Below are 15,372 nucleotides of genomic sequence, written 5' to 3' on the forward strand. Positions count from 1 at the left end.
TTATATGCTGCTTAAGGTAGTTATCCTTTAAAAACGCAAGAAATTCATTTTCTTTGGTTCCTGGTGCTGTCTCTTCAATCCAGTCTATATTACCATAATTGAAATTACCCATAATGCTCACCTTCTTCTTATTAGACAGACCAATTTGTCTAAACATTTCCATCTCACTGGCTTCCACACTATCAGGTGTATAGCAACACCCTACTAAACATTTCATCCATGTTAAGTTCTTTCCTAATAGTTCGTTTTTAATATGATATTGCCATTGATGCCATCTGTTCATGCTCTAATCTATCTCAGGACTCTCATATCTGCAGTCTCTAGTCTTTGGTCAAGTGTTTTATTTCTGACCCAGTTCTCAGATACATAAGTTAAAATTGGCTTGAATACATCTTGTATACAGCAAATTTAGTGTTCCGACTAATTTCTCTCTTATTCCATATGAATTTATTCAATTGACTTCCTACCATACCAGCTTTGTTGATTCTGTTGTCTATTTCCATATTTAATTTACCATCTTCACTAAAAATCGTGCCTAAGTAGCTGAAATGTTTTACTTGTTTCACAGGTTCTCCGTTCACAATGCAGTTGACATTTTCAATGATTCTACCTATTTTCATTGTCTTTGTCTTTTTATTGCTAACCTTCATACCATATCTATTACAACAGTTATTCAATTTAGTCAGGGAATCTTGCAGACATGTAGCGGATTTATTTAGAAGTATAACATCGTCTGCATAAAGCAAAGAGCTGACATTAACATCTCCAATTTTGATATCATGTTTAATACCCCTTTCCTTCATAATGTGATCCATATAGATAATGAATAACAGAGGAGATAATTTACATCCTTGTCTCACTCCAGATTTAACATTAAACCATCTTCCTGTACTTCCTTCAATTCTAATTGCTGACTTACAACTCAAATACAGACTAAGTATTGCTTGATATAATGCCCCATTGACACCATATAACTGTAGCATATTGAATAGCTTCTCTCTTGGCACCTTGTCATATGCCTTTTCCAGATCGACAAAACTTAAATTGAAATCTTTGTTATATTCCCATGATTTCTCCACTGTTTGTCGTAAAGTGAAGATCTGATTCTGACAACTTCTATTTGGCCTGAATCCAGCTTGTTCTTCACCAAGCTTTTCTTCCACAATTGTTCTCAACTATTTCTCAAGTATACTGGCATAAATCTTACCAGGAACACTCAGTAGGGAAATACCTTTGTAATTCTAACATTCAGTTTTATTTCCTTTTTATATATGGGTACTATAAGAGCTACTCCAATCATCAGGAATTTGCCCTCTGTCCAGGCCTTCTAAACTATGCAGTGCAGCCACTGTAAGACTTTTATACCACCATACTTCAGCATTTCTGGTCGAATATCATATACTCCTGCTGCCTTTCCACATTTCAAGCCTTTGATGGCTTTTTCTACTTTAAGTATGGATATGTATTCCTGACTGTATGCCTGTTGAGTGTTTTTTACCACTGTACTATCACTGCTTATTTCTTCTTCTTCTTCTACAGCTTCTCCCACTTAAGTGGGGTCACTGTTTGTTATGAGTTTCCTCCACACCTTCCTGTCTTGGGCTGTCACCACATCCAAGTTCTTCATCTTCAAGTCCTCTTCTACCAGCTCCCTCCATCTCTTCTTTGGCCGCCCACACTTCCGCCTTCCTTGCACATCCATCTGCATGACCCTTCTTCCCACATATTCGTCCTCCCTCCTCATCACATGACCAAACCATCTCAACCTTGCCTCCTGTATTTTCGCTCCTAAGTTCGTAACTTTCACTGTTCCCCTGACATAGTCATTTCTCAGATGATCCTTTTTGGTCACACCGCACATCCACCTAAGCATTCTCATCTCTGCTACTTCCATCCTGCTGATGTTATTTTTCCTCAGGGCCACAGTTTCTATAGCATATGTCATAGCTGGCCTCACTACTGTCCTATAAATTTTGCCTTTCAGATTGATCGGCACCCTCTTATTGCATAACACTCCAGCCATCTCCCTCCAGTTCCTCCAACCCGCTTGTATCCTGCATCCCACTTCCTTCTCAGCTCCTCCATCTTCTTCCACTGTTGAACCTAAGTATCTAAAGTCTCTCACCTTCCTGATGACATTTCCTTCCAGCTCCAGATCTGTCTCCTGGCCACCGCCCACTGTGCAACACATATACTCTGTCTTACTTCTGCTCAGTCTCATACCTCTCTCTTCCAGTACTTTTCTCCATCTTTCCAGTTTAGCTTCCGCTTCTTCTCTTGAATCTACACACAGCAAGATGTCATCTGCATACAACATTGTCCAAGGTGCATCTTCTCTCACCTCCTCTGTGACCACCTCCATCACAATATTAAACAGAAACGGACTTAATGCTGACCCTTGATGCAAGCCAACTGTTACTTGAAAACTTTCTGTCTGTCCCAAACAGGTCCGAACACTTGTCTTCACATTTCTGTACATTTCCCGCACCAACCTGACATATTTCTCCGGCACCTTCTTCTCCCTCAGACACCTCCAGACTTCTTGCCTTGGCACTCTATCGTATGCTTTCTCCAGATCAATAAATACCAGATTTAGCTCCCTTTGTTTCTCTCGATATTTTTCCATCATCTTTCGTAACCCAAAGATAGCATCTGTTGTTGATCTACCAGGCATGAAGCCAAATTGTTCCTTTGCAATCTCCACCTCCTCCCTCAATCTACCATCAAGAACCCTTTCTAGGATCTTCATTGTGTGGGACATCAACTTTATTCCTCTGTAATTTTTACAGTCTTGTGCATCCCCTTTACCCTTGTAGATGGGAACAAGAGTACTCTCCCTCCATTCCTCGGGTATATTTTCCTGTTGGCAAACTTTCATGAACAGGTCCCACAGCAGGTCAATCCCTCTTCCCCCAGTGCCTTCCATGCCTCCACTGGAATTCTGTTGGGGCCCACCGCTTTTCCATTCCTCATCCTCTTCATGGCCTCCGTCACTTCCATTCTACTGATGTTCTGCACCATCCCCTCAGAAGGCTGCCCATCTCCTCTGTGAGTCCTTGCATTTTCCTCATTCAAAAGTCCCTCAAAGTATATTTTCCATCTGTTTCTTATGTCCACATCCCTCCATAATACTCTTCCTTCAGCATCTTTGATCTGCCTCACATGTAAGATGTCCTTAGCTGCTTTATTTCTAAAGCAGCTAAGGACATAAGGCGGAAGTGTGGGCGGCCAAAGAAGAGATGGAGGGAGCTGGTAGAAGAGGACTTGAAGATGAAGAACTTGGATGTGGTGACAGCCCAAGACAGGAAGGTGTGGAGAAGACTCATAACAAACAGTGACCCCACTTAAGTGGGAGAAGCTGTAGAAGAAGAGGAAGAAATAAGCAGTGATAGTACAGTGGTAAAAAACACTCAACAGCCTTATGTCCTTAGCTGCTTTATTTCTAAAGCAGCTAAGGACATAAGGCGGAAGCGTGGGCGGCCAAAGAAGAGATGGAGGGAGCTGGTAGAAGAGGACTTGAAGATGAAGAACTTGGATGTGGTGACAGCCCAAGACAGGAAGGTGTGGAGGAGACTCATAACAAACAGTCACCTCACTTAAGTGGGAGAAGCTGTAGAAGAAGAAGAAGAAATAAGCAGTGATAGTACAGTGGTAAAAAACACTCAACAGGCATACAGTCAGGAATACATATCCATACTTGAAGTAGAAAAAGCCATCAATTTATTTCTAAAACTATCACTGCTTATTTCATTTAGCAATTTTGCGAAGTAATTACTCCATACTTCAAGGATATCTTTTTCTCCAGTTTTCATGTTACCTTTATCATCTCTAACCCCTTTTACAGCACTCTTTCCTCCATTTCTAAGCTTCTTCAACAACCTCCAGAATATTTTATCACCTTCTTGATATTTATTTTCTATGTTCTTGCCAAAGTCCTCCCATGACTTTTGTTTAGCTAGTTTTACAAAGTGTTTAGCTTTCTTACATTTATCTCTGTATTCTCTAAGAGCACAAGCTGACTTATTTGACAGGAACTTTTGATATGCTTTCTTCTTTTCCTTCACTGCCACATTAACTTCCTGTGTCCACCATAGAGTTCTGATTTTTCTATCCTTGCAGACAACCTTACCACACATCTCTCTGGCTGAATCAATCAGGGTTGTCTTCAACGCTTGCCACTGAATCTCCAAGGTTTGGTTCCTGTTCTCAAACTCTTTCATTTTTCTTCAATAATCTTTGTCTATTTTAGTCTACAGTTCACATCTGATGAGAGCTGCTCAACTTTTATTCACTTTAAAACTTTGTTACATGTCATTCTTTTCAACATGAAATTCAGTTTTATCCTGCTCAAGACTAAATAGTGATTACTTCCAATTTCAAATCCTCTGTACACTCTGGTGTCCTGCACCAGGGGGAAAGCATCACTATCAACAATAACATAGTCAATGAGACTTTTCTTATTCCTTACCTCTTTTCTCCATGTGAATTTGTGCACATTTTTATGTTGGAACATGGTGTTAGTAATAACCAGTCCATGTCCTGAGCAGAAATCCAACAGGTATTACCATTATTATTAGTTTGCTTTTTTCTCCAAATTTTCCCAAAATATTTTTGTATGTCTGACAATCATTTCCTACTCTGCTATTTAGATCCCCAACAATGACCAACTTTTCCTTTTTCATTGTGTCAGTTGCTTTCTCTAAAGACTCAAAAAATTCCTCCACTTCTACCTTAGTAGAACCTTCTGTGGGACCATAGGGACAAATAAGTCTTGTTGTCCATTTCCCCATTCTGATATTTGCCCACATCACTCTACTCGAGACTGCCTGTCATTCAAGAAGATTAGCCTTGTATTTAGTGTTGAATACTATGGCTGCTCCTTCTTTTCTTTGATTGTCATTGCCTGAATATAACATTTTGTATTTATTGCTCAAAAAGATTTTACCAGTTTTTGTCTTTTTTGTTTCAGTCACCCCTATTATGTCGATCTGGTACTTATCTAATTCCTCAGCTAGCTCCATTTCTTTGCCATTCAGGCTTTTTATGTTGATAGTACCGATCTTTAACTGTGGTGATGTTGAGTTGGGGTGTGTTTTCAGATTTGTTTCAGTAGCTGACTTTTTGCTGTTCACCCTGGTTCCCTGGTGAAAACAACGGGGGCCTTGTTTAACTGGGCGACGCCCCAGCTGGCATGAAATTTTGTCATGTTGTACCATTATTTTGTATTTTGGTTTAAGCCAATAAGAATACAATTTGGTCGGCTAAATCCCAAATTTTAAGCCCATCCTCATTCATTCAGTATCCAGGTAGATACTCAACAGGGTGCACCACGAGTAGGTGAGGATTGAAAATTAGGTTAGAAGCATGGCCAGTTCTCTGCATTCCTTTAAAGGCTATGTGGAGGTCTCCTCTCAGTTATACAGCTTTGACCCTTATGCACCCCGTAATAAAAACCAAGGCCTGATATTAAATGATCTCTGGGCAACATACGTAACAGACCTACATGTGGATGAATTGGGCTGAAAAAAAATTTTATATCCTGTAACAATGATCCACGCTCATGATATCTCATTTCTGCATCCAACTATGTGTTGAATGAATTAAACAACTAAGGTTTGTTATTTGGAAATTTTCATATTAATACCTCTTATATTTATGCTTTATTGCATCAATCAGAAGTACACAATATGGTTATATGAAACTAGTAATTGATATGTTAAATATCTTTTTTTTTCTTATTTTTTTGTCATTATTAATTTCATAATTATGAATACTACATGGCATTGGAATATAAACTCCACAATTACTTGTACTTTTCTTATCAATCTTGCTATATTACGTATTGAAAACATTTAATCTTAAAATTTCCATATATCCAAAATATTTACAAGGTCATCAACCATATATTTAAATATTCAAAATACAAAATCGTCTTTACCAACTGTATTCAACTACAGAACTTATTAAAACAAATCAACATCATGTGATATAAATATTATGGCACAGCACTGTATATAAATTTAACTGCCAACCTGATAGCCTAATTTCTTACATTGGATCCACCATCTATTCTTTTAATTAACATATAATTTAACATCACCTTGATTGTAATATTCCTATAACTGATTATTTACATTGCACAGCAAAGATAAACATAAAAAATGAAAACAATATAAACAAAAATCCCATAGACAAAATATTTCATGCTTTACAATCAAAGCACATCCCTCAAACTGAGAAGATTATAAACAAAAATGCCAGCAATGAAATATTTTACAATCAAAACATACTCCTAAGTTTATCATTACTTATTTCCAAGATAATGAAAGCAAATTACACTAAATGCATTTATAAGAAATGATCAATATGCTAAACACACACACACACACACACACACACACACACACACACACACACACACACACACACACACACACACACACAACAGTAGCATCTTGTCCTTGCAATCTTGCAGCAATTAAATAAATTACTTCCTCTTACTTTCAAATCAACCCAGTTCCACTTTATTCTGTTAATCACATGACAAGCTCACATTTTCAACTGTCTGATGTTATTTCTCCAAAATAGCCAGCACACCATCATACTGCTGGCTTATCACGTATTCTTAGTTTTTTTTTGTTTTTTTTTTATCCCTTTCTTCCTAAATCCATAATTTTGTGGCACTGTTCTTATCAATTTGCTTATTCTTGCCTTTCATCTTGTTTGTCGACTCCATATGTTCACTCTCTTCAAATCTAATACCATTTACTAGCACCATCATTAAATTCCATACTGTGTTGACATGATCTTCAAAAAATCCAGTATGTCTAAAATTTTATACTCCTAAATATTATAAAATTCTTGATATGTAACAGGAGGGAGGGGTACCAACATATAATGATAGTATTACATAAAAAGCACACTTCATTAAATTGTATACTGTAGTTTTCTCCCAAATTAATCTGTTCTCTGTCAGGACTCCAATATGATTTATTTTCATCTTCTGAGAGTTACAGTATCAATCTGCCGGATCCCAGCCTCTCTGGGATATTTTCCTGTCATCCTGAATAAAAACACTTGTTTTACTAACCTTTCCTCTTCATTCTGTTTAAGTAACGAGATTAGCTCTGCTTTCAGATTCCTGAATGCTAATAATGTCATGTTTCTTCCTAATATCCTTGTTTTTAATATGATTCTAGGACTGATGCCATCTGTTCTCACTCTTAACATTTCTCAGAACTCTCATATCTGTAGTCTCTAATCTTGATAAGTGTCTTATTTCTAACTCAGCTTGGATTTATAAGTTAAAATTGGTTTGCACATAATCCCTGCTTGTGTGTAGCTGGTTTAGCGTAAAATGTAAGGTTTTAAAATTTGGAAAACAAAAATGGGATGCAGAATTTATGCTTGGTGAGGATATATTGTTGGAGGTGGAGGAAATAAGAGATCTGGGGGTGATAGTGGATAAGGATCTGAAATTTAGGGGACACATAGCCAAAATTGTGAAGACATCACAAAGGCTTCTGGGAATGATGCAGAGGACACTGACTTGTAGAAGAAGGGAGATTCTTGTTCCATTGTATAAGGCTTTGATTAGGCCACACATGGACTATTGTGCCCAGATTTGGTCACCTGGTTTTCAGAAGGATGAAGAGATGTTGGAAAGGGTCAAGAGGTGATTGACTAAGGTAGTTTCTAACCTCTGGAATGTCGAGTGTAATGAAAGATTGGGAAGAATCAACTTGCAGAGTCTGGCGAACAGGAGGAAGAGTGGAGATATGATAGAGACATACATGTTATTAAGGGGTTGTTACAGGATCAATGCTGGAGAGGTTCTATAGAAAATAGTGGGAGATCAGGGGAGAACGAGAGGTCATCCCTGGAAACTATATTATTATTATTATTATTATGAGCGACTCCAAGGAGTCCTTAGACTCATTGAGGGAGGCCCTAAACATCATGTCCATCACAACTATTCGACATTCACACAGTATCTGTCATACTTTGCCTTTAACTCATTCACTGTCATAGCACCCACAACAGACTCTGGCAGCTTATTCCACTCATTCACCACTCTAAAAGTAAAAAACACAGCTCTAACACCCTTACTAACCACACTCTTGCCCAGCTTCCATGGATGTCCCCTAGTCCTCCCACCACCAGTCCTGTTCTCAAAAATATCCTCTGAATTAATCCTATAGAAATCCTTCAGCAATTTGAATATCTCCCCTTTTCCACCTATCAACCAATTTCTACAACCCACAAATCTTCAACCTGTTTTCATAAGGTTCATTCTATAGCCTGCTATCATCTTGGTCACTCGCCTCTGGATCCTCTCAGTCTCCTCCCCATCAAGAAGAAAACTAGGCGACCAGATCTGGGCACAGTAGTAGAGATGGGGTCTTATCAAGGCTCGATACAGAGGAATAAAAACTTGCTTATCTCTGCTCTTCAAAGTATTCTTCAGCATCCAAGTGATTTGATGAGCTGATTTAGCTACTTTTGCAATGTGCCCCCTAAACTTCAACTCCCTATCCACCAACACTCCCAAGTCCCTGGTCTCATCAATCTCCTGGAGTACAGTTCCACCAATGTGATATACTGCTGCTAATGTTTTCACCCCAAAATGCATAACCTTACATTTTGCCACATTAAATTGACATCCATTCTCCTTCGCCCAGACCTCCAATCTATCCAAATCATCCTGCAAAATTTTGACATCTTCTGCATTCACTGTTGCCCTACCCAACTTTGCATCATCAGCGAACAAATGAACCGTTCCTTCCTTATATCGTTAATGAACAAATTAAACAGCAGTGGTCCAAGAACAGAACCCTGTGGCACACCACTAGTCACAGGCCATCTTTTGGACTCTACTCCTGAGTAAACTACTCTCTGATATCTCTCCATCAACCACCCTCCTATTCATCTCACCAACCCTATATCCATTCCCATATATTGCAGTTTACAGATTAGAATTCCATGTGGTATCCTGTCAAAGGCCTTAGCCAGGTCTAGCAGTATCATTTAAACCCTTTACCCTTATCCAGTTCAGCCGTCACTGTGTTATAAAACCTGAGCAAGTTACTGAGGCATGATCTACCCTTCACAAAACCATGCTGTCCCCCATATAGTATCTCATTTTATTATTATTATTATTCCTGACACCTCCAAGGAGTCCGAAGACTCATCGCGGGAGGACACCTACAACTGTCTCAATCACTCTCTGATATCTAATTTTCATCAATCCATTCCTGTATTTTTCCCTTGACTACTTTCTCGAAGACCTTGACAACGACTCCTGATATGCTGATCGGTCGGTAATTTGCAACAGTAGTCTTGGATCCTTTATTCAGTGGAACTATTTTCCCCTCTTTCCACTCCTTTGGGACTAAACCCTAAACCAGACCCGAGACTAAGATTAAACAATATGGTCAAGGGCACTGACAATTCTTTAGCCACTTCACGTAAAGAGGGTGTGAGTAGGGGGAGTGAGAAGCAGGTTTTTTTCATGCAGAGTTGTGAATGATTGGAATGCCTTGCCTGAGAGTGTGGTGTCTGCAGAGAATTTGAGTGTGTTTAAAGCACGGTATGATGAGCTGTGTGTACGATAAAAAAAGGACCTCCTAGATGAGTCTTTGACTCCATAGGGGCCTTGGGTAATAATAATAATAATAAAATAATCCCTAAGCAACTTAAATGTCTCAGATATATCATATCTCCCTCTTCTCTACCTATTATCCAGCCTCCGTAACACACAAATCTTCTCTTCACACATGAAGCATTCCATTGACCTGCCACCATCTTGTTCACTCGCCTCTGCATGTGTTCCACATCTCCAAGAAACACAGGTAACCAGATTTGCTCATAATAGTCCAGATAGAGCCATATCAAAAGGTATAATAACTTTTTTATCTTTGCTTGTCTGTGGTATGTTCTTCAATAACCAAGTAATCCTATGAGCTGCTTTGGCTAGTTTTACAATATAACCTCAACTCAGACTCCTAAAATCCCTAGCCTTGTTAATGTCTTGTAGCCCAGTTTCATCACTGTGGTATAAGCAGCTTTGCTTTGTTAAACCGACAGTTATTCTTCTTTAGCCATGCTGTCAGTCTATATAAATCATCCTGCAAGATCTCTGCATCATCCTTATTAACTGTTGCTCTACCCAGTTTTACATCATCATCAATTAATTGAATATTTCCACTCAGATCATTTCCTGTATCATTAATGTAAAAGTTAAATAACAGTCACCTGAGTACAGAGCCCTGTGGCATACCACTATTTAACAACTTTTCCAGGAATCCACTCCTTTATAAAGTACTCTCTGATGTCTCTAGTGGCACTAGTTTCATATTCAAACCATATACTCCACTTGAGGGTATATACAAGAACAAAAAATATTATGATGAAATTCAACAATTCCTAAGTTAAAATAAATAGGAAAAGAATAATTGGAAGACAAAGAGATTGTATTGAGACCCAAACTGGCTGCTTATGCTAAATTTATCATAGTACAGAGGAAGAATGAAATATCTAATCTGAAGACCGACTTGCTTAAACCATGGAAAATGCTAGTTTGTATTATAGTGATTTTTTTCCCCCTCAACACTGAAACATAAACATGAAGATAAAATTATTATTATTATTATTATTATTCAGGCGTCCATGGAGTCAAAAGACTCATCGTGGGAGGTCCTTCCTAAGAAACACAAAGTCTATCAAGACTCATTGAGGGGAGGTCCCCCCCCCTAAGAAACACAAAGTCTATCATACCACTCCCTAAACTCATTGACCGTTCTCACTCTCACCACTCCATCAGGCAATGCATTCCGTGGTTCAACCACCTTCCATGCAATGAAACCACTCCTCCCTCTTGCTCACGGTTTCCTTTCGTAACTTCCAGGGATGGCCTCTTGTCATCACTCCTTCCTGCTGTTCAAACAAGCGAAAGAACTCCCCAGTGTTAACCCTGTAACCACCTCTCCACAGTTTAAAAGTCTCAATGATATCACCTCTCCTTCTTCTATCCACCAAACTCTGCAGTCCACATTCCCAGTTGATCCTCATAACTCATATTGTACGGTCCTGAAACCATCTTTGTTATCTGCCTTTGTACATTTTCCACAGTTAATTTATCTCCTTCAAATCCTGGGGACCAGATCTGAGAACAATAGTCTAAGTGTGGTCTGATCAGAGACTTAGGCAACGGAATGATAATCCTTTTATCTCTACAGGTCAGTGTCCTTCTCCACCTTTGCAATATGTCTACTAAATTTCAGGTTTCTATCACTCATCAACCCCAGATCTGTTGTCTCCCCCTACTTCCTCCAGTATAATTCCTCCCATAGAGTATGCAGCGTCCCATCGATGTGTCCCAAACCTCAAGACCCCACATTTTGCTGCATTAAACTGATACACCCATTCATTTGCCCATCTATCTAGCTTATTCAAATCCTCTTGCAGGGCTACCACATCCGCACTATTACTAATAACCCTTCCCAGCTTCACATCATCCGAAAACAACTGAATATCCCCTTGCAATCCACGGACAATGTCATTGTTATAAAGGTTAAACAATATAGGTTCCGGTACTGAGTCCTGTGGAGCCCCACTTGTAATCTTCTGCCTCTTTGATGTTGCTCCACCATACACAACTCTCTGGTACCTATCGGACAGCCAATCCTGAATCCAGTTGAGCAATCTGACATCCAGACCCATGCTGCAACTTGAATATCAGCTTATCATGTGGCATGCTGTCAAATCAAATGCCTTTGTTAAGTCTAGAAAAATGGCAGTATATGCCTTTCCCTCATCTAATGCTCTTGTAACTTTATCATAAAAGGCTAGCATATTGCTAAAACAAGAGTGCCCCTTCACAAATCCATGCTGACTCTCACTGATAACATTACCCTCAACTGCCCAATGCTGTTGAGGGTAATCTTACTAACTATTGATGGCACACAAACTGGCCTGTAATTAGACACTTCCAGTCTGCTAGCGCCCTTATGCAATGGCACTATCTTACCTTCCTTCCATTCCATGGGCACCTTTCCCACAGCCAGACTTTCATTGAAAAGCCAGGTCAAGGGAACTGTCAGTTCCTTAGCACATTCTCTCAAAACTCGTGGTGAAATACCATCCAGTCCCACAGCTTTACTAACACTCTCCTCCTGCACCTCTAAACCTCGAACCTGCTCTATCCCTCTAGTATTCAAATTGACTCCTCCAAGATGAAATCCTCCAATAAAGTGTTCATTGAACAATTCCACTATGCCCTCTACATCAGTCACTCTATTCCTATTTTTATCCCACAATATCATTCTTCCACAGTCATTTCTCCTCCTACTGGCCACATTAGCTAAAAAAAAAAATTCCCTAGGATTTTCTTTGGATCTTAGGGCCAATCGCCTCTCATATTCCAATTTCATCTTCCTTACCATTCTAGTCACTCTTCTGGCCTGTGTCATATTCTTCATGCATCTTTTCTTCACCTGTCTTCTTATATCTCTTCCATAGCTTCTTTTTCGCATGCAATTCCTGTTTAATATTGTTTGTCATCCACTTTACTCCAAATTGTGTCCTCTTCTTCACTCGTGGTATACAACTTACTATTGCTGCTAACAAATATTCTTTCAAAATCAAGTCTATTACGGTCAACATCAAACTTAAAATCTTAAATGTTCAACTGTTTGTATCAATGTTGCTGCTTGTCATGATACCTGGGTATCCAACTGCTTTAAAGTAATCTACCTGACATAAGGACTTTTGCTGCTACAAATTATAATTTCCTTGAATGACTTTCCCAATCAATTCAAAACTCTAATAAGTTTTTGCTTTGTTGTTCAGCCTAAATTCAGCTATTTTGGTAGTAATTATTATTTTTTTATTTTATTCTATTGATCTTTGTATAATTTTTCACCTCTGAAATTATTAACCAGCTGTGAACTAATTAGTCTATTAAGCTTGATATATTTTTTTATATTTTTCTAGCTGCTGACAATAATTACTTCTTAAGTAGTATTTTTGTTATCTCCTGATGACATTGTTATGAATATCAATATTTTCTCATAATATGGTAAAAAAATATAGTTAATATAGTTAGTAAAAATTTACATTTCTTTTCCTGTAAGCAATAGTAGCTTAAATCATGAATTATGCCATAAATATTAGTCTGTTCATATTTAAAACTAAACAAAAACAAATGACCAGATGAAAATGTTATTTAATGAAGATGTAGGACAATGACGATGTTGTTTCTAGTTTGTCAGAAAAAATCAAAAATACTGTTTGAAAAGATACCTGTTGCCACCTGTTTCAAGGAATGGTATTGCTAATAAGGTGACCTACTATAACATCTGGCATATGACATCTGGTTCATTTGATCTGATCACGACCTGTGTTATAAAAGGAACATGCAGCAAAATATAAAGCTCATTTTAAGTAATAAAGAAAAATTGAAATCAATTTGGGCATGTTAGGATATATTCTTAGTTATATAACATTTAATAGGTGTCATAATTAAGCTTTCATAATAGTGATTATATGGACTAATGTGAGTAAAATTTTAGTAATTGTTACGAGGAAAAAAAAAGAGATAGGATTAATTGGATTGTAAAATATAGCAATCATTTCTATCAAGTAATTGGTTTAATATGTAAAGTTGTAATTAAGGATATCGTTTTTGTTTGTGTATAATTGTTTTGTGGAGTATTTGCAGAAAAATCTAAGCATAAATATTTAAACTCGCAAAAAAAAAAAAAAAACGGATGAGGGTTTCACTTCTATTGTGTAGTTTTTGTAATAGCCAGACTGAATACAGTCTTTGACCTGTGGTATTGTGATTTTAAATTTTGTTGGTTTTGGTTGTTGCTGTTCGGCAAGGTCTTCGTAACCCACTAATCAGTTAAGCGGGGTGTACGTGCTCAAGTTTGGAGAACGGGAAAAACCGGCAACACAGGGTGTTTCAAAAAGAATGTCCCGATTTGAAAATTGCATATCTGGAAGCACGAATCACAAATGAATGCGACTTGTACCATGTGATAATTGCGGGGAGTGAAACTTTAGGCCTTACTTCATACTTGGTAATTTATTTTGTAACTGTACCACATTTTCATTATTAAATATAATTATTTGAAATCGGGTCGTTCTTTTTGAAACACCCTGTATCAACCATAAAAACATATTTTTTTTCTTTCCTACAGTAGTTTCCTAGTGTAGTTGAACATTTCAAAAATGGCAGCCGCAAGGAAGCGTGTGAGATATCTGTATTAAAATTTAGATATCCCAGAAATTAAATATAACCCAAAAATAAAATTAAAACGAACTTAAAAGTTGAGAAGTTAATAGGATGGTATTATTTTGTAAAGCTGTTAAACGTTTATGTTCCTTTTTTGTATGTCGCGAGCTTTTGACTACTTGAAGTCTTGCTTTGATATAAATCGTTTATTTTAATTGGATATTACAGCGTAATTATAATTTTGTGTGAGCTGTGAAATGTTGAAGTGGTGCTGTCATCTAGACCAGTGGTCTACAAACTTTTCGCCGTGAGGGCCACATTGGGTACTTAAGAACTGTTCAGCCGGCCGTAGTAATAAAAAAAAACTCTAGAACTAGATATGAGTTTTATTGAAAGCAGATAAAAAACTGATTACAGAGTATGTGACATTAAATTATCGTATATTAATGACAGCAAATATTTGCTAGTCGTTAGTTTTTCAACCGAATATACACCGACAATTTACATGTAACTTTTTTTAAATTTCGTATAACTTCTAGTTTTTTGTCAATGAATACAGATCGGGAAATTTATTTTTATTTCGTTTTTTGCTCGTTAGTTCATTTTAACCGTGTTTTTACCGACTTTTTTTAAGTGTTCTTATTTCGTGCGACATAATTTTTTTGTTGATAAAAAAGTTTATTCGGATGTAACTTTTTTATTTCATTTTGAATTCTTTTAAATTTTTTTTCCTCGTTAGTCATTTTAACCGACCTTTTACAGTCAGAAAGACCGTAATTTGGATTACGGTTACTTTTTGCTATTCTGGAATATATTTTGAACACAATTTTAATTAATGCATTTGAGATCTGTCAACACCCCGTTTTTTTTTGCGGATTCGTATTGAAAAATTAGTCCAATTGGCGGGCCGGATAAAATCATATCGCGGGCCGTAGTTTGGAGACCACTGATCTAGACAATCGTCGTTTTACAAATTCGTTATGGTGTCACTAAGACGCAGCTGGTGTGTGCTGGAGCCGGTTGTTGAACCGATCATTGCTATAACTTGTAGGATAGCTAGTGGCATTTGGGCGATATCCTTGTATATGGCAACATGGAAAATCAAGACGAAGAATTTATTTCGACGCCCTTTG

The 15,372-nt window shown here is 37.7% G+C and overlaps 1 protein-coding gene across 6 annotated transcripts in view; it reads left to right on the plus strand.

The window, feature by feature from the left end:
* LOC150095411 (spermatogenesis-associated protein 6) overlaps nucleotides 1-15,372 on the plus strand; it is a 523,112-nt gene that overhangs the window by 43,187 nt on the left and 464,553 nt on the right. For 4 of the 6 annotated variants that reach the window (XM_090410320.1, XM_090410324.1, XM_090410319.1 and 1 more), the window contains exon 1: nucleotides 13,821-14,084. The exons of 1 other annotated variant lie outside the window; for it this stretch is intronic. The gene's annotated coding sequence lies outside the window, so the exon portion shown is untranslated. Of the gene's footprint in view, nucleotides 1-13,422; nucleotides 13,444-13,820; nucleotides 14,085-15,372 lie in introns of those variants that run through there. One more of the 6 variants, XM_090410323.1, reaches the window with a different exon arrangement.

This window comes from Typopeltis vanoorti, chromosome 20, assembly GCF_054136105.1.
Source record: "Typopeltis vanoorti isolate ZY-2024b chromosome 20, IOZ_Tvanoo_1.0, whole genome shotgun sequence".
In the NCBI taxonomy this organism is placed as follows: Eukaryota; Metazoa; Arthropoda; class Arachnida; order Uropygi; family Thelyphonidae; genus Typopeltis; species Typopeltis vanoorti.